This window comes from Mauremys mutica, chromosome 5, assembly GCF_020497125.1.
Source record: "Mauremys mutica isolate MM-2020 ecotype Southern chromosome 5, ASM2049712v1, whole genome shotgun sequence".
NCBI classification, from domain to species: domain Eukaryota; kingdom Metazoa; phylum Chordata; order Testudines; family Geoemydidae; genus Mauremys; species Mauremys mutica.
Genome location: NC_059076.1, coordinates 135,700,415 through 135,723,214, shown reverse-complemented (window position 1 = coordinate 135,723,214; position 22,800 = coordinate 135,700,415). Strand labels below are relative to the sequence as shown.

General features: G+C 48.6%; 1 protein-coding gene across 7 annotated transcripts in view; it reads left to right on the top strand.

Annotated features, from left to right (window-relative positions):
- Window positions 1-22,800, top strand: part of LZTS3 (leucine zipper tumor suppressor family member 3) — a 49,411-nt gene that overhangs the window by 11,070 nt on the left and 15,541 nt on the right. For 2 of the 7 annotated variants that reach the window (XM_045019427.1, XM_045019426.1), the window contains exon 3: window positions 15,671-15,705. The exons of 4 other annotated variants lie outside the window; for them this stretch is intronic. The gene's annotated coding sequence lies outside the window, so the exon portion shown is untranslated. Of the gene's footprint in view, window positions 1-9,928; window positions 9,998-15,670; window positions 15,706-22,800 lie in introns of those variants that run through there. One more of the 7 variants, XM_045019428.1, reaches the window with a different exon arrangement.

Here is a 22,800-nt window from a genome sequence, read left to right as displayed (position 1 = left end):
AGTGCAGGGGACTGGACTAGATGACCTCTCGTGGTCCCTTCCAGTCCTATGATTCTAAACAGCAGCCACTTTTCACTCCAGGGGCAGCTGCGTTTTGAGACGTGAGTGTGGCGTTGTGTGTATGTATTTATACCACTCTGAGCTGGGTGGTGTGTGGGTGCACCACTGCTCTCTGCTGGAGAGAATCAAAACTGCTCTACCATGGACCATAGGGCCTATGCAGCTTATGGAGCTTTCGCATAAGTGGTAAGGGACTGGGACAGTGGAACAGTAGGATCTGACTTTGGAGCTGTTGCAGAGAAGTTTTGAATATGTGGCGCGTACAGCGATCTGATATGACACTGTAGGGAGCAAAGGAGTTGCAAGTTTGTAACTGAGAATGTAGCCTATGCTTTGTAAAGTCCTTTGGTATCCTTCAGCTTGAAAGGTGTTGTATGAGGCTTAGATAATACTCCCTTCCGTTCCCGTGTCAGGCCTTTTATTTGCAGTGTTTGGTTTTGCCATTCTTACTGATAGTAGAAATGCAAATGATTAAGGCAACCCCAATACAAATCATAAGATCTACTATTTATGGCAGCAGGATTTTTAAGCAACGTAGGAACTGGCTTATTCTCCAGCCAGGCCGCTCCCATCCAGGGAGGGGTAGGAGGGAAATGAATAACGAGAATGTTTCCATTGGTAGTGGTGTGTTGCAGGGCCGTAGGTGGGAGCTGTATCAATGCCCTTGAAATTCCTTGTGCCCAGTTAATTATAAATCGAGGCTGGATTCACAATACTGAGTTGTTAAAGCCTTGGCGAGGGAGGCAGAGGCGGCTTGATCTGAAAATGGGCATGGTTTGTAAACACACCTTGAATTTTTTTTCTCTCTCCACCCGTGAGAATGTTGAGGAGGCTGGAATGAGAGGTAGTTGCCTTAGCCTGCTGGCGCCAGAGACATCAGCCAGCTGGCTCTGTGTGCATGTCCCACTGTGGAACAGGAGATGAGACCAGTGGCACTGATCCTCAATGGAGCTACATCAATTCACATCAGCTGAGCATCTGGCCCGTGTACTCCCAAAGCTTTTCACAACTCACTGGTTTAATAGACACCTCATTGCATTCCAAAGGGATAATTTATAAAAGGGTTCTCAACCAGGGGTACACGTACCCCTGGGGGTACGCAGAGGTCTTCCAGATGGTACATCAACTCATCTAGATATTTGCCTAGTTTTACAACAGACTACATAAAAGCGCTACTGAGTCAGTACAAACTAAAATTTCATACAAAGACTTGTTTATACTGCGCTATATACTCTGAAATGAACATCCAATATTAATATTCCAATTGATTTATTTTATAATGATATGGTAAAAAGTCAGAAGTTTTTCAATACTAGTGTGCTGTGACACTTCTGTATTTTTATGTCTGATTTTGTGAGCAAGTAGTTCTCTAGTGAGGTGAAACTTGGGTGTACGCAAGACAAATCAGAGTCCCGAAAGGGGTACAGTAGTCTGGAAATTTTGAGGGCCACTGATTTAGAATGTAAGAACAGCTATACTGGGTCAGTGGTCTGTGTAGCCCAGTTCCAGGTGCTTCAGGGGGGAACGAAGAGAATAGGACAATTATCAAGTGATCCGTCCCCTGTCATCCAGTCCCAGTTTCTGGCAGTCGGAGGGTTAGGGAAGAACCCATGTGTGATTGTAGAATGTAGCCTGTCCAGGCCACTCCGTGCCTTAACAAAACAATACTAAAGTGCTGTGCAGCCCGTAGCTCATGGGTGTGACTTGCCTGGACATCCAGTGAGTCACACTTGTCTAACTGAGGGCAGAATTGGGCCTGTTAATTAACCATAACTGGGCAACATGCCTGAGTAAATCCCTGAGAGGGTGGAAATCCCCATACAAACATAGGGCCCAATCCTGCAAGTTACTGACTCCTTCCGTTCTTGTTGTGGAGTGGAAGGAGCTCAGCACCTTGCAGGATCAGGTCCTTTGAAAGCTGGGATTTACTTTACTAATCACTAGAGAGTCTCCCTCTGCCAGGGGAAATCTCCACTGTTTGGAGCCACAGCTCAGCTCCCTTGTGCTGCCTGTGGGGCACAAAGGGGCTGGATCACAACAGAGAATCTGGCCTTTGGTCTTCTGTAAGCTGCCCTTCAGCGCTGGAACGTTTATTCTATTGACATGGGTCTGACTTGTGCCAAGAACATTTCATGCTAACCCTACGAGCCCTCAAGGATTCAGTACTGCTTAGCACGTCTGTGGCGCTTTCCCTCTGGAACGCTCAAAGGGCCGTACCAAGGTGAGCACCAGGCAGTATCCCTGTTTCTCAGATGGGGGAAACTGAGGCACGGGCAGGTCAACGGATTCTGTGGCAGAGCTCAGAAGGGAACTCAAGTCTCTTAACACTGTCTTCCCATTGGTCCACCCTGCCCCTCCCCTCCCACCGTTCCAGTGATCTCATCTGGCTTTAAAATACAGTTTTGACTGGACTTTGTCTGCCCTATGCTGATTGGCTCTCCAGCTCTCGCTCTCCCCCTTCTTCACGGTATCTTCACCTCAGCTTCACTCCAGCCCCGGAGCACCCACGGAGTTGGCACCTATGCCTGGGTCACACCCTTATCCCCCCCCCTTCCCTTCAGTGTACCCCCTTCCTTCACTTTTCTTTCCATTTAGCTGATCCCCCCCCCCATAACTAAACCCACCCCCCCACCAAAAATAAATGGTGGCACCAACCTGACGTTGTACCCTCTGCTTGTGCAGCCTACCCCTCCCCCAGCCTGTGCCTGTCTTGTCGACTTAGATCATAAGCTCTTTGGCCTGCAGAGGGTATGGGCTGCGCTCCAGGCCCGTGGGGCTGCGGAGGCAGGAGCTGTGGGGGCCCCACAGGCCCAGAGCGGCCTGGGGGATTAGCGAGGGGCCTGGTGCCAGCAGCAAGAAGCAAAACAACCAAGCCCCAGCCCGCTCTGCTCCCCTCGCCCCAGCTGTGTCGCTCGAGGGGAGGGGGGTTTGGGGGAAGGGGTCCATCCCCCCCTCCATACACACATACCGGCAGCGGGAAGCGGAGCGACACAGAGGAGAGCCAGCGGAATGGAGCAGGCTGGGGCTGGGTGGCTCCGCTTCCCGCCAACGCCGGTGAGTGCAGGGGTAGACTTGAACCCCACTGCCAGCCCCAGGCCCCCCGGCTAATCCCCTTGCAGTTGGGCGCACCCCACGGGGGGCCTGCTGGGGGATGGGGCTGGCCGCCGGCACTGCTGCATATGAAGCCCACAGCTGCGTAGGGCTCCATGAAATTTGGGACAATTCGGTGCCCCAAATTTCGTGGTGCCCTACGCAGCTGCGTATTCTGCGTATGCCTAAGGACCGCCCCAGCCGTATAGTTCACAAAACCAGCTTGAAGAGGGATGATCTTCTTCAAAAGAGAGGCCAAGACCTCACCCTCTTTGCTAACAGAACCAGGGGATGTTGGCAACCCTTGTGAAGGAGAAAGGAAGGCTCCGTACTGGGCTAACTAAGGGAAATTTAATGTCCAGTGATCTACGGGAGGTCAGGCTAGAAAGGTGATCTGATGGTCCCTTCTGACCTTAAACTCTAGGTGCTCCATGTAAGCATCCACAAGGTCACTTCACTGTTCTCCTTCAGATCCCTCCTGAAAACTTCCTTTTCTGTGCTGCCTACAAGAAACTTGACAGTGGTCAGGCTGCTGGTGTGCAGAGAGCACTGCTGGTTACAGTGACTGGAATTGTCTCATTGTTCCCTTGTAGTCACCCCCATCTGTCTGTACCCATCTCTTGTCTTCTGCTTAGATCAGAAGATCTTTTGGGCAGAGGCCATGCTTTTTTTTTGTTGTTGTTGTTGTTCTGTGTTTGTGCAGCACCTAGTGGGGCCCTGGGTCGACTAGAGCTCCCAGCCACTACAATAACACTAATAATAATAATAAATAGTAATGCATCTGTGAAGAATAGCCTCTCCAGAAATTAACCCTGGAGGAATCCGACTGTACCTGGAAGCTTCTGCAACATCTCTTACATTTTTTATTATGGGTTGTGGGCCAGGTTTACAAAGCGCCGGATTCTGGTGGTCCTAAGAGCGTTGTGCATCATTTTACTCCTCAGCTAATCCCACGGCATCGTAAAGCAGAGTATTACTCAACGTAAGATGTAGGACCAGATAATCCCCTTGATCCACAGCAGAGCTCCTGCCGATAGCAGGAAGAGGCTTACACGGAGATCAAGGGTCGCATGTGTTCCTTGTGTAGTCACGGTGGGGTTTCCAAAAGCTCTCCCCATTGGCTTAACTGTGCTCTCACTGACTCCAGCGAGACTTCACTTTTGCAAACCATGCCCTATACCTTTAGGGCTTGCTCGTCTTTGTACCTAGCTAGTCTTTGCAAGCATGTGTCTCCTGTCTCTGTTACTCTCCTTCATCCCCTCTGATCGTCTTGCACCCCACTTTATCTTCAGTTGGCTTGTAAGTTCTTCAAGGCAGTAGGCACGGCTTCCAGTGTGTGTATCCCCCCAGTGCCCAGCATATTGGGTCCTCCTCTTTGTTGGGGCCTCTGGGTGCTCCGACCCCCAAAATCACGTTGCAATTAGTGGGGTAAAAGTGATGCTGAGCGCTTTTAGAACCCCTGCTAGCTGGCTATTTGCACATGTGATTACCCAAGATGTGAACTTAATTGCAGTAACTGTATGAGTTAGGTGCATGATTTTACCCCTAAATTATTTGAAAATTTGGCTAACTTTTAAAAGGTGCGGATCCACTCCAATGAGCTGCAGAGGAGGACGCGCATGATCAATGTCTCTGAAAATCAAGCCGTTGCTGCTGAGCAATGATACCTCCTCACCCTGGCTCCACGCATCTCTGGCTCCTTCTGCCATGATAGAACCTTTACCCTTCTAACCTACCTGCCTGACCACTGTTCTCCAATAATGGACAGGACACACAGGGGCAGTAGCGTAGCATAGAATCACCTTTTATCTTGTATTAACGACAGCTACTTTTTGCTTGTGTACATGGCTGTGTTTTTTTTCCCGTGCTGAGTAAATTTAAGGTTGTTTATTGTCCCTAGTGTAGACAAGGCATTTGCTGGATGGCAAATGACAAAGTAGTAATGAAACAATCGGAGGCCCTACAAGGCTTGTAGAATGCTTTGTGTCTGTCTAGGCACTGAAATGCCGTGAGAGGTCTAATAGCTGGGAAGCACAGCCAGCCTTCCGACAGGTTTAATACCTGGTTAAAGCTTCAGCAGTTCATTCTGAACCAGTTTAATCCCAGTAAAAAGAAGAGGAGGACTTGTGGCGCCTTTGAGACTAACAAATTTATTTCAGCATAAGCTTTCGTGGGTTACAGCTCACTTCTTCGGATGCATAGAATGGAACACACAGACAGATATTTATACATACAGAGAACATGAAAAGGTGGAAGTATGCATACCAACTGGAAGAGTCTAATCAATTGAGATGAGCCATAGTCAGCAGGAGAAAAAAAACTTTTGAAGTGATAATTAAGATGACCCATAGAAGGTGTGAGGAGAACTTAACTAGGGAAATAGATTCAATTAGTGTAATGACCCAACCATTCCCAGGCTCTGTTTAAACCTAAGTTAATTGTATCTAATTTGCATATTGATTTGAGTTCAGCAGTCTCTCTTTGGAGTCTGTTTTTGAAGTTTTTTTGTTGCAAAATTGCCACCTTCAAGTCTGTCACTGAGTGGTTAGAGAGGTTGAAGTGTTCTCCCACTGGTTTTTGAATGTTATGATTCCTGATGTCAGATTTGTGTCCATTTATTCTTTTGCGTAGAGACTGTCCGGTTTGGCCAATGTACATGGTAGAGGGGCATTACTGGCACATGATGGCATATATCACATTGGTAGATGAACGAGCCCAGTGTTGGTGCTAACAAGCTGAAACAGTACAGCTGGTCCTCCTGATGCTGGCCTGGCACCATCTCCCAGAATACACTGCTGCTGGGAGCCGAGGCGGGCGTTGTGGGATAGGTACCCAGAGGGCACGGCAGTTCAAATGGTTTGGGGGAGGGTCAGCATGGCTAGTGGGGGCTCACTGAGCCGTTTGTTCTTAAATGGGTTCGGTTACAGCTCGTTCACTTCTCTAGGGTGGATATGGCCAAAATGGAGGCTTAGCATGTCCAGAGTCTCCTGGACAAAGGCTCTAGGTGTACGTCTGTGCTGCAGTGAAACACCCGCGGCTGACCCATGTCAGCTGGCTCGGGCGCGGGGCTGTTTAATTGTGATGTACACATTCAGGTTTGGTCTGGAGCAAAGGTTCTAGGACTCTCCCCTTTCACGGGGTCCCAGAGCTTGGGCTCCAGGCAGAGCCTGAATGTGTACACCACAGCCCCGTAACCCGAGTCCCGTGAGCCCACGTGTGCAACGTAGACACACCCTAGTTGTTGTTTAGGAACCATCCAGGAGGGAACTGTGCAGATTAAAGACTATTTGCTTCGCAAAATGATCCCTTGGCATCTCCAAGGGGAAAGCAGCAGCACCAGTCTGTAAGAGAGAGATTCCAAGCCTGAAAAGCACAGGCGGGTTATTTTTCTCCCTGCAGGTAGGAGAGAACTGACTGAGCCCCAGAACTCCGGTTTCATTCCTCCGCCAGTTTGGGGTCGCTTGGGTGAAGTTGTTTCAATATGTGACGGAGGAGGAGGATGTTGGGGAGATGGGGGGCGTTCAGACTCAGTTAGCTGTGCTGACTCTGCCTTGTGTTGCTGCCTTCTAGTGAGATGTGGCCAGCACTTCCAGGGGATGGGGGGGGCAGGAGAGGTCACAAGGGGCTGCAGACCCAGCCAAAAGATAAGTGTTTGAATTGATTCGTGTTGCTGAGAGGTGTGCTTTCAGCACTATCTTACCAAAGAATGAAGGCCTCACCCCCAGTTTTTTCAGACCACTTTAAGCAATGGACAGGGTGGCTCTGAAAGGCGAATCGGAATGTTTGTGCTAAAACAAACACAACTGGACTAGATCCTGCCAGATGCTCAGTCACAATCATTGGCTGGCAGCATTTCAGCCCCACACCTACCCCCTTTCCCATCTTCTCTTTCTCCAACACCACTTCCCTGCAGTGTTATTTACTCCTTCTCATAACACAAGAACAAGGGGTCACCAAATGAAATTAATGGGCAGCAGGTTTAAAACAAACAAGAGGAAGTATTTCTTCACACAACACACAGTCAACCTGTGGAACTCTTTGCCAGAGGGTGTTGTGAAGGCCCAAGGGTTCCAAAAAGAACTAGATATATTCATGGAGGACAGGTCCATCAATGGCTATTAGCCAGGATGGGCAGGGGTGGTGTCCCTAGCCTCTGTTTGCCAGAAGCTGGGAATGGGCGACAGAGGATGGATCACTTGGTGATTGCCTGCTCTGTTCGTTCCCTCTGGGGCACCTGGCACTGGCCACTGTTGGCAGACAGGATACCGGGCTAGATGGACCATTGGTCTGACCCAGTATGGCCGTCCTTATGGTCTTATTATTTGGGTTTCACAATCCTGGGAGCGAGGCACAAGAAACTTACCTTCCCGATAGCTGCAGCTTCCCGCTTTCTGAGTGGGTGGAAATGATCCCACTTTTCCCACAGGCCCCACCCCGCATCCCGACAGATTGGGCATGGAGGGAACAGAGCAGGGATCTGATCCACCCTGCATCACCAGAGAACATTTAGGGCCAAGTATCTGAATGGGAGAGGGGTCAGCTGCCATTTTTGGCCCTTTCCCTCCCTTGGGTTCAGGGACAGCAGGAGCCACTAAGCTCCTAACCCTAAACTCTAAAAGCCCGGGGGTGGTCGAGGGGAGATAATAGCTGTTGACTGGGTCTCCTTCTCTCGCTGCCGGGTAGGGATCTGCAGCTGGGCAGGCAAGGCCTTTGTGTGTTGGATTAAAACACAAAAGGGTGAATGGATCCCCCTGTGTAACTCCACAGACTTCGTGGCGTTGCTTTGGATTTACGCTGGTGTAAATGAGATGGGAATCGGGCCCATTGACGGCACTCAATACATAGCAACTCCCAGGGGCTCACTTCTAATCTCACTTGGGTCGCTTCATTGGGGCTGCTCCTTATTGACCAGTGCACCAAACTCAGATCAGAAGAGGGGTGGATGCGTGCTGGTGATTGGCTTACCTCTCTTCAGCGACACTGAGACCATGGCCCAGTGCTCCAGCCCCATTGTAGTTACCGTGAAGCAGAGCTTTGAGCTCAGAGCCTGTATCACTAGGGATCTTGCAGATTTAAAACCTTGCCAATTTCTGCTTGTTTCTTTGAGTGCTTTAAAATAAAAACCTGGCACAAAATTAAGTTCCTGGGTACAGGGCTTTGGAGCGGAGCCTGGAGCGGGAGCCCGGAGCAGCTCCGGAGCAGTGGAGCTGCAGGTTTTTGCCTGGAGCTGGAGCAGAGCCGGAGCACAGCTCCAAAGCCCTGCCTGGGTAAGATTATTTCTTTAGACTCCCCAAAGGGCAGATCTTCCACTGGTGCAAACTGGTGCAGCTCCGCCGACTTCAGGGAGAGCAAAGGATGTGTCCCAAGGACTGTGCAGGTGCTGCATCCTTCCAGTTGCTTATTGGCACAGAGCAGGATCTCCCTGACGTGACATTGATGGACCGCTCTTCATCTGGCACACAGTAGACAGTAGATGGGCTTTGCTATAATGCCTGTCCCAGTCCCAGTCCCTCCTGCAGTGCTCCCGTGAAGAGTTTCCCTCTCCTTAAACATTCAGCAGATTTTTGTAATTAAACGTGGCATAGGCCACACGACCAGAAAGGCTATTCTTCCTGCAAGGTCAAATGAGTTTACCCCTGTAAGATTTTGATAGCCAGCTTTCACGACTCAGTCGTCCTGTGCTGCTATTCTTCTTCTTTTAATTAAAGCAGTTGAAGGTCGGCGCGGGAAAGTCATGAGCTGTTTGCTGGCTTACTTGACCTTCCTTAAGAATGTGTAACATAAGCAGCTGGTTCTAAAACTGTCTGTGTGAGTCTTGGCATCAGTGTTTAAAAATGAGTCTAGCACATTGGGGTTGACGGGATATTTTCTCGGTGCTGTAATGGCTTGAGCCAAAGCCCACAGAAGTTGTTGAGAACCTTTCCATTGACTTCAGTGGGTGTTGGAATGGGCCCTGGTCTAGAAATGTTGGTGAACGGCCCGGGAAAGTCTCCACAATTCAGTTGGCTAGTGTGATACTTTAAAAAAAAATGTGTCCAGCTCTGATAACCAAAAGCCAGAACTTACAGCCCTTGTGGGAGGAAGAGCTGTATCATTAGTTATAATTTGGGTGACAGGCATGCCGAGAGGCCTCACTGTGCTAGGTGCTGTACGTATATCCTAATGAGAAAAAGTCCCTGCCCTGATGAGCTCACAATTTAAATAGACAAGGCACAAAGGGGTGGGAGGAGACACTGAGTCACACAGAGGTGAAGTGACTTGCTCAAGATCATACAGTAGGTCAGCAGGAGAACTGGGAATAGTGCACGTGTCTCCTGATTCCCAGGCCAATGCTGTGTCGGCTGGCCCGCGCTGTTGTGGAATTAGGTCCTCGGTACAAACTAGGAATGTTCTGTGCGAGTGTGAGCGGTTCTTACAGTACTGGCCCATGCAATAAGGCTGTGCCGCGGTTGTATTCAGCAGGCGTAACTGATGTCCGTCATCATCGTGAGATTGTGACCATGCCCTGTGATAGCGTCATTTTTCAACTTGCTCCCTGGGGTGAGCGTTCTCAGTGGCAGGACCTCAGCTAGGCAACTCCTGCCTAGAGCCTTACCCTAGCTGCATTCGGAACAAAGCGTGAGATCCGATGAGAGCTTAGCTATTCAGTCGAGTCTGAATAAGGACCTTACTTGTTCATCCAGTGCTTGGAACACACAAAGACCCCATAAGTGATGACTCATGATTGAGTCTTACATTTGTATAGGGGCTGTCATCCAGACAAATCCCAAAGCATCTTAGGATACGTCTACGCTGCAGCTTGGAACTTGCCCCCCAACCTCGATAGACTCACGCTAGCTTTGATCAGGTCAGCGTGCTAAAAATAGCAGTGTGGAGGCTGTGGCTCGGGCTATCTGCCTGAATACAAGCTCAGGTGGCTAGTCTGAGCCATCCACTCGTGCTGCCGCGTTCACGCTACTATATTTTAACTTGATAGCTTGAGCAAAACTGATGAGAGTCTTGTCTACCCTCAAAGAGTCCGGTGGCACCTTATAGACTAACAGACGTATTGGAGCATTGTTAGTCTATAAGGTGCCACAGGACTCTTTGCTGCTTTTACAGATCCAGACTAACACAGCTACCCCTCTGATACTTGTCTACCCTCTTGTCTTGTCTACCCTCCCAGCTGCAGGGTAGCCATACTTTACAATTGCCAGTAACGGTTTGGATCTCCCAGCGTGGCCACCTCCAGGGTGGAACATGGCAGCTGTTGAACAGCGCACTACAACACTAAACAGCAGCTAAGGACAGGAAAGAAAAAAACAAGTAAAATTGATAGAAATTGTAGCGGGACTGTAGAGAGACAGAATGTAAATATCCAAGTTGGTGTTTATCAAGGAGAATGAAATTAATACCCCTACTTTTGCCGAACATGCTGTGGATCTTTGAGTACAGAGTGGCCAGGACCTTGGTTTTATGTTTCCATGTCCTCCTGAGACACTGGTTTGAGTATCTCTTCCAAGGCAAGAGCTCCACCTGCTGAATAAGCAACACCATCAATGAGTGCTTTAGGACCTAAGCTATTAGGTTCAGTTTGATTGTTAAGCTGTTGCTGTTGTGTCATCGTCATAATTCCTAGCTCTTATCTAGCACGTTTCATCAGTAGATCTCAAAGCTCTTCACAAAGGAGGTTGGTGGTGTTCTCCCATTTTGTAGATGGGGAAACTGAGGCACAAAGGGGCCGCGTGATTTACCCAAGACTACCAGGCCGGTCAGTGGTGGAGCCAGGAATTGAATTCCCTGGTTTTCTAAGTCCCAATCCAGTGCTCTATCTGCTAGGCTGCACTGCCTCCCCCAAGACAGGGTAAGAAATGGGACTATCTGAAGATGTGGGCTATCTGGAGTAGCTGTTGTGTGGGCTTTGAGCGACTGAGCTAGCACACAGAGAGGTACTGGCCCAGGAGAACACCACCCCCAGCCTCTCCAGCGTTATCCTCAGTCTCAGCCTTCCACTGGATGTGGAATTGTCCAAGCAATGAACCTACCAGCCAAGGACAAGCCCTGTGCAGATGCACACCTTCCCCTGATCAAGAAATACCCAGCAATCAACAGCTAGGACAGAACAGGCTGGGTGATTGTATAGTTGCAGGCAGGCTGAAAATACAGCAGGGACAGCATTTTGCCACTGGCTTCAATGGAGTCAGGCTTTCACCCAGAGTTTGTTGGCTTTAGACACAACATATCCTGCATCATGGCAGAGGGTTAGACTAGATGACCCTTGCAGGCACCTTCTAACCAGAGCCGGCACCAGGCCAGCAAGCAAGTGCTTGGGGCGGCCAACAGAAAGAAGCAGCACGTCCAGGTCTTCGGCAGCAATTTGGCGGCAGGTCCCTCAGTCCCTCTCAGAGGGAAGGACCTGCCTCCGAATTGCTGCTGAAGAACGAAGCGGCAGTGGTAGAGCTGCCGTTGAACTGCTGCCGATTTCTTTTTTTTTTTTTTTTCCCCACCGCTTGGGGCGGCAAAAATGCTGGAGCCGGCCCTGCTTCTAATATGATTGCTGACATAGGTTCTGTCACCTTTCAGCACTTTCTTCCAACTTCAAAAACAGTTCAGTTAGACTTGAGGGCAAAGAATTGTAGAAAGGTCATAATTTGTGTTTTAAGATTAATTACTCCGTACTCGTATGCAGTTCTCTTATTTGGTTGGTCTTGCCCTTTAACGTACGACTGTGCTCTGAAAAGTGGCTTTGTAAAAATGCTTTTGTGGGACTCCATGGTTGTGCCTCAGTGGTTCCCGATCAAACGTGCTCACCCCACAAGCAAAACCACAAGTTTTCCAGCCCTGCAGCCTCAGCCTGGGATCTGAGAGCCCTGCTGCGTACAAGAGAGCAGTGAGTAGCAGGAGGAAGGTGATTTTTTACCTCCGGTGGACTGCATTGATGAGACTGAGACTGGAATACTGTGTCCAGGTTTGATGCCCACATGACTTAAAAGGGGTGTTGAAAAAATTGGAGAGGGTGTAGAGAGAAGCCACAACAAATATTTGAGGGCTGGAGAAAATACTTGACAGTGAGAGATTTAGAAAGCTCAATCTGTCGCGCTTGAAGATTGAGAGGTGACTTGATTACAGTGTATAAGTACCTTCAAGGGGAGAAATTACCGGTATTTTAGGGCTCTTTAATCTAATCTAGTGGAGAAAGGCACAACAAGAACTAGTGGCTGGAAGCTGAAGCCAGACACATTCAAATCAAAAATAAGGCACAGTTTTGTAACAGTGAGGGTGATTAGCCCTTACCTAGAGAAGTGGGGGAGTCACCATTTCTTGATGTCTTCAAATCAAGACTTTCTTGAAGAGGCTTTAGTCAAACACGAGTTACTGAGCTCAATGCAGAGGCAACAGTGAGATTCGAGGGCCTACGGTACACAGGTCAGACTAGATGATTTTATGGTCCTTTCTGGCTATAAACTCTGTGAAACTTTACTTCTCATGCAGCATTACTAGTGGTAAAGCTTCTACAGGCCAGGTGATGCTTTCAGATTATGCCTTTAGTGACACCTGTGAAATCCATTGCCTTCCCCTGGGAGCTGGCGTGGATGTAACCGACTGGAATTTAGTAAAGAATTCTGTTGATGACAGAATAGGATCCAGTTTCCTCTCCCTCGAACCACACTTCAATCCAGAGACCAGGCCCAAACCATCGTGTTCAGGTTCTGATCCAAACTCTCCCAAAGTTCAGGAGAGGCATGTTCTATCAGGTTTTGCCTTAGTCAGCTATTCCCCACCCCCAGTTTAGAACCAGGTCCAATGCCTATTGAAATCTGTGTGAGTCTTTCCGTTGACTTCACTGGGCATTGGATCAGGCCGATAGTAACTAAGCTTGAGCAATGATGGTTCGGGATTTGCTCTGATTCAGCTCTCACCATAATAATGACTGATGAGCACAGCTGGAATGGCATGCAGTGAGTGCACGATACTCTGTCATCCCTGCATACAGCAGGCTAGTAAAGTAGCAGTCGCTTGGTTATCTGCAGGTGTTGTACATGTCAGCCTTGTGTTATTAACGTTGGGCGGACCCAGTGGAGATTTGTCAAGGTGTCGCATTCTGTACAAAAACCTGAGAGCATTAAAGAAATGAGGCCTGAATGTCCCAGCTCTGCAGCCAGCAAGGAAGGAGCTTCTGCGAAATACGGGAAATAGCAGAGCAGCTTAACTCTTAACTCTTCAGCTAAACTCCAGTGCACCCTGTCCTGGGGCATGGATGTGTGTGTGCTCCCTCTACTCGATGGCACACCACAGTGCTGCTCCTTGACACATGAGGGCCCATTCCATTGGAATAGTAGCAGGACTCTTTCTTTAGCTGAAATCTGGGAATAATGCATCATTAGAGATAGAGGTTGTAGTTTCTCTTCCCCATGTCCCAGGCGTACGGTTACCTGATGACTCGTGTCTGTATCCTGTCTGCTAGGAAGTTTACACACACAGACAGACAGTGTATTCTACTGGCCGATCTCCGGTCCCATTAACTGATACCACTAACAGTGCTGGGAAAAGAAGGATCTCAGATTTACATGGTGGCTTTTAAGGACATTTTGGCAGGAACAGAGTAAATTACTTTTCATTATTTTTAACTGTTTCCTCTCCATCATTTGTTAATATTGCCCTAGACTGTGTTCTCTACTAAATCTGTCCTCTTCCATATAGTAATCTATCTCCTGCTCGTCCCTCCACTTCTGTGTTTCAAATGGAGCTGAAATTAACATGGCCCTTTCCATTTAACATCACTTACTTTTATTTCTACAGTACATCATCATGCCAGAATGAGCCATTGTTCCTCCAAGCGGAACAATGCTCTAGGAATAGTGTCATCTATTTAATTACTGCTGTAGAACCAACCGAGGAAGCACTAAATATTATGTTTATGTAGGTCCTACAAAAATGTGGCCGGGGCGGCTCTTGACATTTTGCCGCCCCAAGCACGGAGGGTCCGCTGGTCCCACGGCTTCGGCGGACCTCCCGCAGGCGTGCCCGTGGGAGATCCACCGAAGCCGCGGGAGCAGCGGACCCTCCGCAGGCAAGCCGTCGAAGGCAGCCTGCCTACCGCCCTAGCGGCGAGCGGCAGAGCGCCCCTTGCGGCTTGCCGCCCCAGGCACGCGCTTGGAGCGCTGGTGCCTGGAGCCGCCCCTGAATGTGGCCAGCATGCTTATTGGTAATAGAATGTTTGACTTAAAAAAAATCTAGCAAATGAGGGCCCAGAGAACTCTCTCCATTGATTATAACTATTATTAAAATGGAGCAGATATTTGACCTTCAAATACCCTTTACAACAACCCTATTCTTTAAAAATCAAACAGGGACTCCCAGGCTTGTGTGTTGATGCAAATTCACTGACTTTTTCAGGCTGGTTATTAGAATTTTGTATTCCTGAGATAGCAGGTTGATTCCTTTCAGCAGTTGGAATGGTACAGACGCTAGGTATGTCTCCCAAATTTGATTGTAGTTACAGTGTGAACAATTGACCTACTAGATCAGAAATAGTGAGGTCTTTATAATTTGGCCTAGTTCTCTGTTCAACTGCTTATCTGAAAGCTTTTTTAAAAAATGCAAATAATTATAGACTTTGCAAACAAATTTGGCTAAAGCAGGTCTGACTATACAAGAGTAATCTAATCAATGTTGTTATTATTGTAGCACCTAGAAGCTGCAACTGAGATTGGCGCTCCATTGTGCCATGTGCTGCACAAATACATAGTGAGAGACCATTGCTGCCCTAAAGAGTTCATGAGCTAAATAAGCCAGAGGTTGGCAATAAGAAGTCTGATCATCCTTAGTTCACAGATAGGAAACTGAGCCATAGAGAGATTAAGTGACTTGCCCACAGTCCCACAGTGAGTCTGTGGCAGAGCCAGAAATTGAACCCAGCTCTCCTGAGGCCCAATCTAGCATCTTAACCACAAGATGATATTTCCTCGCCACTTTTAGAATTTAAGGCACTCCTACTGCAGCGATGGGCATGCAATATATTCCCAGGCAGACAGAAGGGTGATTGTATTAATTAGATATTGGGCTGGTAGGATGTTGTTAGGGCCATCTTTTCTATCACAACATTAGAGAGTTAATTTGGAGTCTGTGCACTTTTGCAAAAGGGTTTGCTGGGGAGCCTGCTCCACTATAATCCATCCAGACAAAGGAATTCCTCTCCAGCTTTTACTGAACACACAAAAAGAGTTCAGATTGAAATACTCGGAAATGAAAAGTTAGATCAACATTCATTCTGGAAAGGTTCCCTTGTCCTCCTTTTGTGTTTGCATAAAGCCTTTTAATCCAGGTTTTCATTTAAAGCCCCTTGGTAACCAAATGCCCTTTTGTAGGAGGGGGTGAAGAGCTGGTTCAATATTGATTTTTTGGCTTAGTCATTTTTGTAGGATGCATCCTGCTGTTAAGATAAACATAACACAGGAGCGAGGATTGCAGTGAATGGAAAACCTCTCTCTCTCTCTCTCTCTCTCCCTCCCTCTCTCTCTCCCCCTGATGCTTGGTCCAGTTGTGTGCTGCGGATGGGAGACAACACAGACACAGGTCAGTCGCTAACAGGTTGCTTTGCCCTCCAGGCCTGGCCTTGATTCCCAGTCTGAGATGACTTCTGGCTGGTATGTTCTGATGCCCTCTCACCTGGGTCTCCCCTGCATCACCGTAGGGTAACTCAGACTATTTCAGGCTGCCATCGTGGCATAATGGAGGGAAGTCCATTCCAAAGTGGGCCAAGCTTAAACCCTATTAGGCAGAAGGGACAATCTAACCAGACAAGCAAAATGTTATGGGTTGTAGATTTGTAGATTCCAAGGCCAGAGGGACCATTGTAATCATCTAGTCTGACCTGGATAACACAGGCCAGAGAACTGCCCCACAATCATTCCAAGAGCAGATCTTTTAGAAAAGCATCTACCTGCCCACTCTTGTTTAAAACCTGTAGGGTTCAGCACAACGTAGTTCAGAGCAGCATTGGTGGAGGGAAGGGGTCTCACTTGGGCACCTGAAATCATGGCCAACATTTCCAAAAGTGGCTTCTAACAGCCATCTAACGTTTTGAAGATGGGATATTAAAAAAAAAAGAGAAGTCTAAGAGAAGGACAGGTGGTCTTGTGGTTAAGGCTGTGATACAGAAGCAGTAAATATGTAGCTAACAGCTATATCCCAGTAGCTTTTGAGAGGAGACTAGAGGAAGGTAGAAAGGCTGTGGACTGAGACGCCGGAGGCTTGGGATCAGTTCCTGGCTCTGCCACAGACTTCCAGGGTGACTTTGGGAATCTCTGTGCCTCAATTCCCCATCTGCTAAAGGGGATGATCATGCTTCCCTTCTCCCACCCTGGGCCCGTGTTCTCTGTTTAAATTGTCAGGTCTTTGGTGCAGGGACCATCTCTTAACGTGTGAATGTACAGTGCCTAGCCCAATGCAACTCTGGTCTCAGATATCGCCTCTAGACTCTGCTGTAGTATCAGTCACGGACCCTGTGGTTACAGCAGCTGTCCCTATGGATCTGGGGTTTTGTGCAGCCCCCGTGGCATGGCGTTGGGTGTACATGAAATGTGACTGAGAGTAAGCGCACTAGGGACCCTCGTGAGAATGTTTTCCAGCCTTTCCTCCTTCCGCTCAACCAAGAGCGAAGTTTTGTGACCACTTTCTCTCTGGGGAGCTGCCCTGCGGAGGGAAGGTGCCAGCTGGGCAGTGGTCAGGCTCCCCAGGAACTGGCTGCAGCCGAATAAATTCCGTTTAGCCGGACGACAAGAACCTGGCATAGCCCCAAAGCACTAGTGAGGGGTGTGTATGACGTGCAGATGACAGACACCTGCCCCCAAGCTGGTAGGTTGGTTCCAGCTGTTTTTCGTAGCTCTGTGCTATACCCTGCAGGACCAGGCCTAGGAATCGGGTGTTCGTCCATTCGGGAGCAAAGGTCCTGCAGCCTTGGCTCTGGAGGAAAGGGGCTATGTGCCTCTGTGGCATGTTCCTAGTCCTGTCCCTGCCCAGTTCCCAGGGGCATCCCGTTCTGCTCGAGGGATGCTCACAGCCAGCAGCACCTCAGTCTGTAGCAGAGGAGTGGGACCACATGGATCCTCTTCTACCTGCCCCTTCCAGATTTGCCTCTAGATCTGCAGTCTTGATGTTAAATGGCACAAGAGACTTTTTCATGTCATAGATATGAGAGCTTGACTAGATGAACATCGTAGGCAGTATAAATTATGGAGGCACCACCGCACCCCCATAGTTAGGGTTGCCTAGAGACGTACACCAAAAAGAGGCTTTAAATGTCTTTATTTGAATAATTTAGTGCAGCTTCCCTAAACATACAGCACTTAGGGCCCAACCCTGCAAAGATTTAAGCATATACTGAACTCTACTCTTGTGCGTAGTCCCAGTGGAGCCAATAGAATACCTCACGTGAGTAAAGTCAAGCATATGAAGAAGTCTTTGCAGGATCAGAGAGTCTGATCCAGCTCCAGTTAAGTCAATAGCAGTCTTTCCATGTACTTGGAGGGGTGTTGGATCAGGTCCAAAATGAATCTACAAGTAACTCTGTTAATTAGTTGGAGTTGTAATCCATTATAAATTACCCTTTTTGAATTTTTGAGTGGAGTGAGTCCAACTTTTTTTCCCCCTCCCATTCCTCATGCAATTAAATGGCTGATGTTTGAGATTTAATAGTTAATTTACTGCCCAAGAGACTGTTTGGATGTATATATTAGCAAGTTTGTTAGCTCGTTATGGCGCGGCCAATGCCTGTCTTAATGTAACTCACAAACCTCTTAATGATTTGACAGAGTTTTCTTTAGTCATACAGTAGCCTTGTCCCTAATTATGTTTTCCTTATTATTATTATTTTGTACAGTAGGAAGAAAATTTTATATGGTATATTTATGTGTGACTTTTGAGCAGGTTCTATAAAGAAACATGGGATTAAATAGATAGATGATATCCGGGTAGCCTTTAACGGTTCAGGTAACTTTTTCATTTTTGTAGATTGCACATGGTTGGATGAAAGCTCAAACTTTTTACAATCTTTGTATGAAAAATAACAAAAAGAATTAGCTAAATTACAGTTTAATGGGCCATATCCTCAGTTAGATCTACACTGATTTACACCAGCTGAGGATCTGGCCCTAGGCTACTAAAGGCAATTTAAGATCAGACATGTCCTTATTGCAGGGGTAGCGATAGGGTTATTTGAGTGCTGATGACTGAGGATTTTTGCATGTAATGGTCTGGTATGCCTGAACTGAGAGTTAAGCCTTGCATCAGAATTGTTTATGTAACTTCTGCTTGTGAGTTCCATATTTGAATTCTGGATTTTGTTAAGGCTGTGTTTAATGGTGCTTCTTTTGAAGCACTACACTGGAATTGAATGAAGTTTTTGATTGGTTAATTGTGACTTCTCTGTTGCCACTCAAGAAATGCATGGTATGCAACTGTGGAGTTTGACAATTACAAGGACAGAGTTCTCACCTTCCTATTCCAATAGCACAGTCCCCCTAATACTTGTGTTAAAGGGGAATCCTCTGCAGCTATTAACAGTATAAGGCCCATGACCCACAGCTGAGCAGTTCTTATTCTGTCCACTAGAGGTCAATGGTATACCATCCCATTCCTGAGCATATTTAAGGCTTTATTGTATTGAAATACCATAGACAAAGAAGCCTTCTGTCCACTGTTCTCAGCAGATGTGAGCAAACTCCACTGCAGCCGACACCAAGTTCATTAAAAAGCCATTAGCCTCATGAAATCTTTCTTTTTTTTCTCCAGCAAATATTTGTAATGAAGGCAAAAGTTCTCTCCTCAGTGACTAACATCAAAGCTGAGTTGAATAAAGGTCTGGGATAGTTGAGGTAACCACCCCAAGATTCATAGGCTGATCTGAAGCTTATCTGAGCCTCTCTGCTTAAAAAATCAGGTTGGGAACCTCACGTGAACTCTGTTTCTGTTTTTTGCCAGTGATGTAGGGAACACTGCAAGAACAGCATCTGTTATGGTATTTAATGAGCAGTGTGTTGTCTGGGAAGGACTGTTATACACTCATCTGTGATCCCAAAAGGAGACAAATCAACCAAACAGGGCCAAAGAGTGAGGTAGTTAGTTTTCACCTCAGTCTTCTCTTCATGGGACTTTGTCTGAGGAAGGACTGAGATAAAAACTGACCTAAAATGAGAGCTGGTCTTTTTTTCTTTCTTTTTTTTTTTTTAAACCAATTTTTTTCCCTTAAAAAAATTAATTTTTTCAAAAAAAAAATTTTTTTTTGCAGAAACAGTCAACATTTTTGAAGTTTTTCAATTTCTCCATGGAACATGATGTGCTTTTTATACTGTTTTCAAAGTCTGGTTGCTTTTGTTGATGGCCGTGGTGGGCTGGCTCAGGGGGTTGCTTCAAGGACCCACTGCCTTTTGGGTTGCTCCTGAGCTGGTGTAAGCTGCCACAGCTCCTTCGACTTAATGCTAGGACAGTTTTTACACCAGCTGAGGATCTGTCCCTTGTCTCTGATGCCAGTTGGAAGCCAGCCCAGGATGGTGGTAATTGAAAGTGGTGGTCGTCAGACTGGTGGCTTATAGGGGGTCAGGTGGTGGGTCTCAGGACAGTTCTCAGGGGCAAGTGTTCACGTCACAAAAACCATCGCACAGTGTTAGCAGTCTTGGTAGAGAGGCCAGGGCAGGACTCAGATACTACAGGGAAGAGAGCTATATAAGTACCCGGACTGGTAAGTCAGGAATGGGCCATGGGCCTGTGAGGGTGGTCCCTGCAGGGCAGCGTGGGACAAGCTTTCAGTGTCTGTGTTAGACATTCCCTGGCACGAGAGAGCCGCCTTGGGGAGTGTTAACAGTCTGCTCCTTTCACCAGCACTAAATTGACACACCATTTTTTTAAAAAGGATAAAAGCGTCTCTCCGGTTACTTCATCTTGCCCTCAAAAAGTCAGCGTAAATGTCACCATGCAATTTACAAAGCTGATAACACTAAACTGGATTTCTTCCCCGAAACCCTGCTCACTTGATAGAGAACTTTGCATCTAAGTCTGTAACATTCTCTACCCTGGCCTAGCACTGGGACCTTTCAGTCACTCGGTGATATCAGCCACCGGCAGCTGGGATACCATAAAGGAGAAGTGGCGTATAAAGACCCAAAATCCTCCAAGGTCATTGAAATAAAGATTACTCCTAAACACACATGTAATTAGCTGAATGAAAAGTCTTCTCTGATTAACATAATCCTCAGGCACAGAATGGGTTGAGTTTTATTTGAGCCAGTTGATTTTTTTACGCATCACTTTCCTGGGTGATCATGACAAACCAAGTCTCTGCAGTGCCTAGGAAAACGTCTGGATTTACTGTCAGGCAGAGCTCTGTCATGGAGTTCCTAGCATGTTCTTCCTCCAGGCCTTATGTGATGCACAGTAAGGTGGATGCAACTGTTGCACAACAGTGCAACCTACACTAACACCTTGTGGTTGTTTGTCCCCCTCTAGTGGCTACACCATCTGCAGAGGCTTATGAGTCAGCTACTGCCTCAGCTCACCCTTCACTCCAGTAGTAGAGGCTCATGTTTTTAAAGCCAGAGGTCTTGGGTCGAGCTCTACAGCAAGTCAACCTGGGCAATGATTACACCAGCACATGTGAGTGAAGGCTGATGTGCACTGAGCAGCAGCAAGTCTCTAGCCCCACTGCAAAGGAGTCAGAAGCACACAGGGTGGAAAAAGAGGCATAGAATGGAAGTGTCTGAGGTGTGATCCTCCTCATGATCGTGTGGCATCCCTCTGAGGCCTAGCTTCTGCCGCTGGGCTGGAACACGTTGGTGTCCGCACAGCAGTCAGGGTCCCCAGCACTCTCCATCTTCATCACTGCTGACACGTTGCATTCTCCACTGACCCTGGGCATAGTTGGGTCCGGAGGGGGCGAGAAGAGAAACGTGAATACACTTGGGCTCTTTCATTTCATTTACACAATGTTTTGTGCCTTAACCGTGCAGTGTCCCCACCCTGAACTGGCAGGGCCACCTCGAGTGCGTCTACACTGCAGTTAAAACCCGTGGCTGGCTTGTCCCAGCTGACTCGGGCTCAAGCGAAGGGGCTGTTTGTTTGCAGTGTAGACGTTCAGGCTCGGCCTGGAGCCTGGGCACTAGGACCCTGTATGGTGGGAGGGTCCCAGCGCTTGGGCTGCAGCCTGAGTCCACGTGGCTATACGGCAGCTGAACAGCATCGTAGCCCAAGTCAGCTGGCACGGGCCAGCCGCGGGTTTTCAATTGCACCCTCAGCTTTCGGTCGCTAAACTGGGACAGCCAAGGGGGTTGATGTTCTGACTGGTCTGGAGGTCTTTTGCAATGTGGGCAGCTGTCCACTGGACTGGGGCTACTAACTCATTTGACACTGGTCACCAACCTGTCATCCCACAGGCACCACTTAAAATCCCTGACAACCCCGGTGTGAAAGAGTTCCTGTCCCAGGACCCATCCGCTGAGCCCTTTCTTGCTCAGTCAGCTGAGAGCTCGAGCTGGGAAGAAATGAGGCAGTGGTTTTGTCGGTGTCTCGCTTTGCGATGATCTCATCTGTCGGAGTTTGTTGCAGCAGCAGCTGCTAACCACTATTTCCCAGCAGGGCTTGGCAGGCACTTCGCTACCCCTGGGCTCATCAAGCAAAAGAACAAACGAGTAGAGGAGCTTTGGAGTGTTGCCAGCCAGGTGCATGTCGCCTTACGCGCCTCTCGCTGTCGTTTTGGCATGGAGTTGCAGCTCTGTTCATGTGCATGTGGTACTGGCCTTAGCACGGCCGGAGCAACACAGAGCTGATAGCGCGCCACGAGGGTGACTGCTCACTAACAAACACCTCTGACTCCTACTCCCCCCGCCCCCACTCCCTTCTCTGATAGCTGAGCATGTGCTCCAGGAAGCTGTGGGGAGAGGGCAAAAGCAGAGCGACTAGCTGGAAAAAGAAGGCCCTAATCTTTAGTGCTATCGGTGTGAAAGTGAATGGACACAAGGCAATGAACTGCTACATATACTACCTGCACCAATATCTAGCTCGTGGGGAACGCTCCCATTGACTTCAGTGGAAGTGCCTGCACCCTGAGCTACCCCCTGCCTACACACAGCCCCAGCTACCCCCGTGCCTGCACCCAGAGCTACCCCCGTGCCTGCACCCAGAGCTACCCCCATGCCTACACACAGCCCCAGCTACTCCCCTGCCTACACCCTGAGCTACCCCGTGCCTACACACAGCCCCAGCTACCCCCGTGCCTGCACCCAGAGCTACCCCCGTGCCTGCACCCTGAGCTACCCCGTGCCTACACACAGCCCCAGCTACCCCCCTCACTTCAGAGCCCCTAGCTACCCCGTGCCTACACACAGCCCCAGCTACCCCCGTGCCTGCACCCAGAGCTACCCCCCTGCCTGCACCCACAGCTACCCCCATGCCTACACACAGCCCCAGCTACCCCCGTGCCTACACACAGCCCCAGCTACCCCCGTGCCTGCACCCAGAGCTACCCCCGTGCCTGCACACAGCCCCAGCTACTCCCCTTCCTACACCCTGAGCTACCCTGTTTCTGCACCCTGAGCTACCCCCGTGCCTGCACCCAGAGCTACCCCCGTGCCTGCACACAGCCCCAGCTACCCCCCTCACTTCACAGAGCCCCTAGCTACC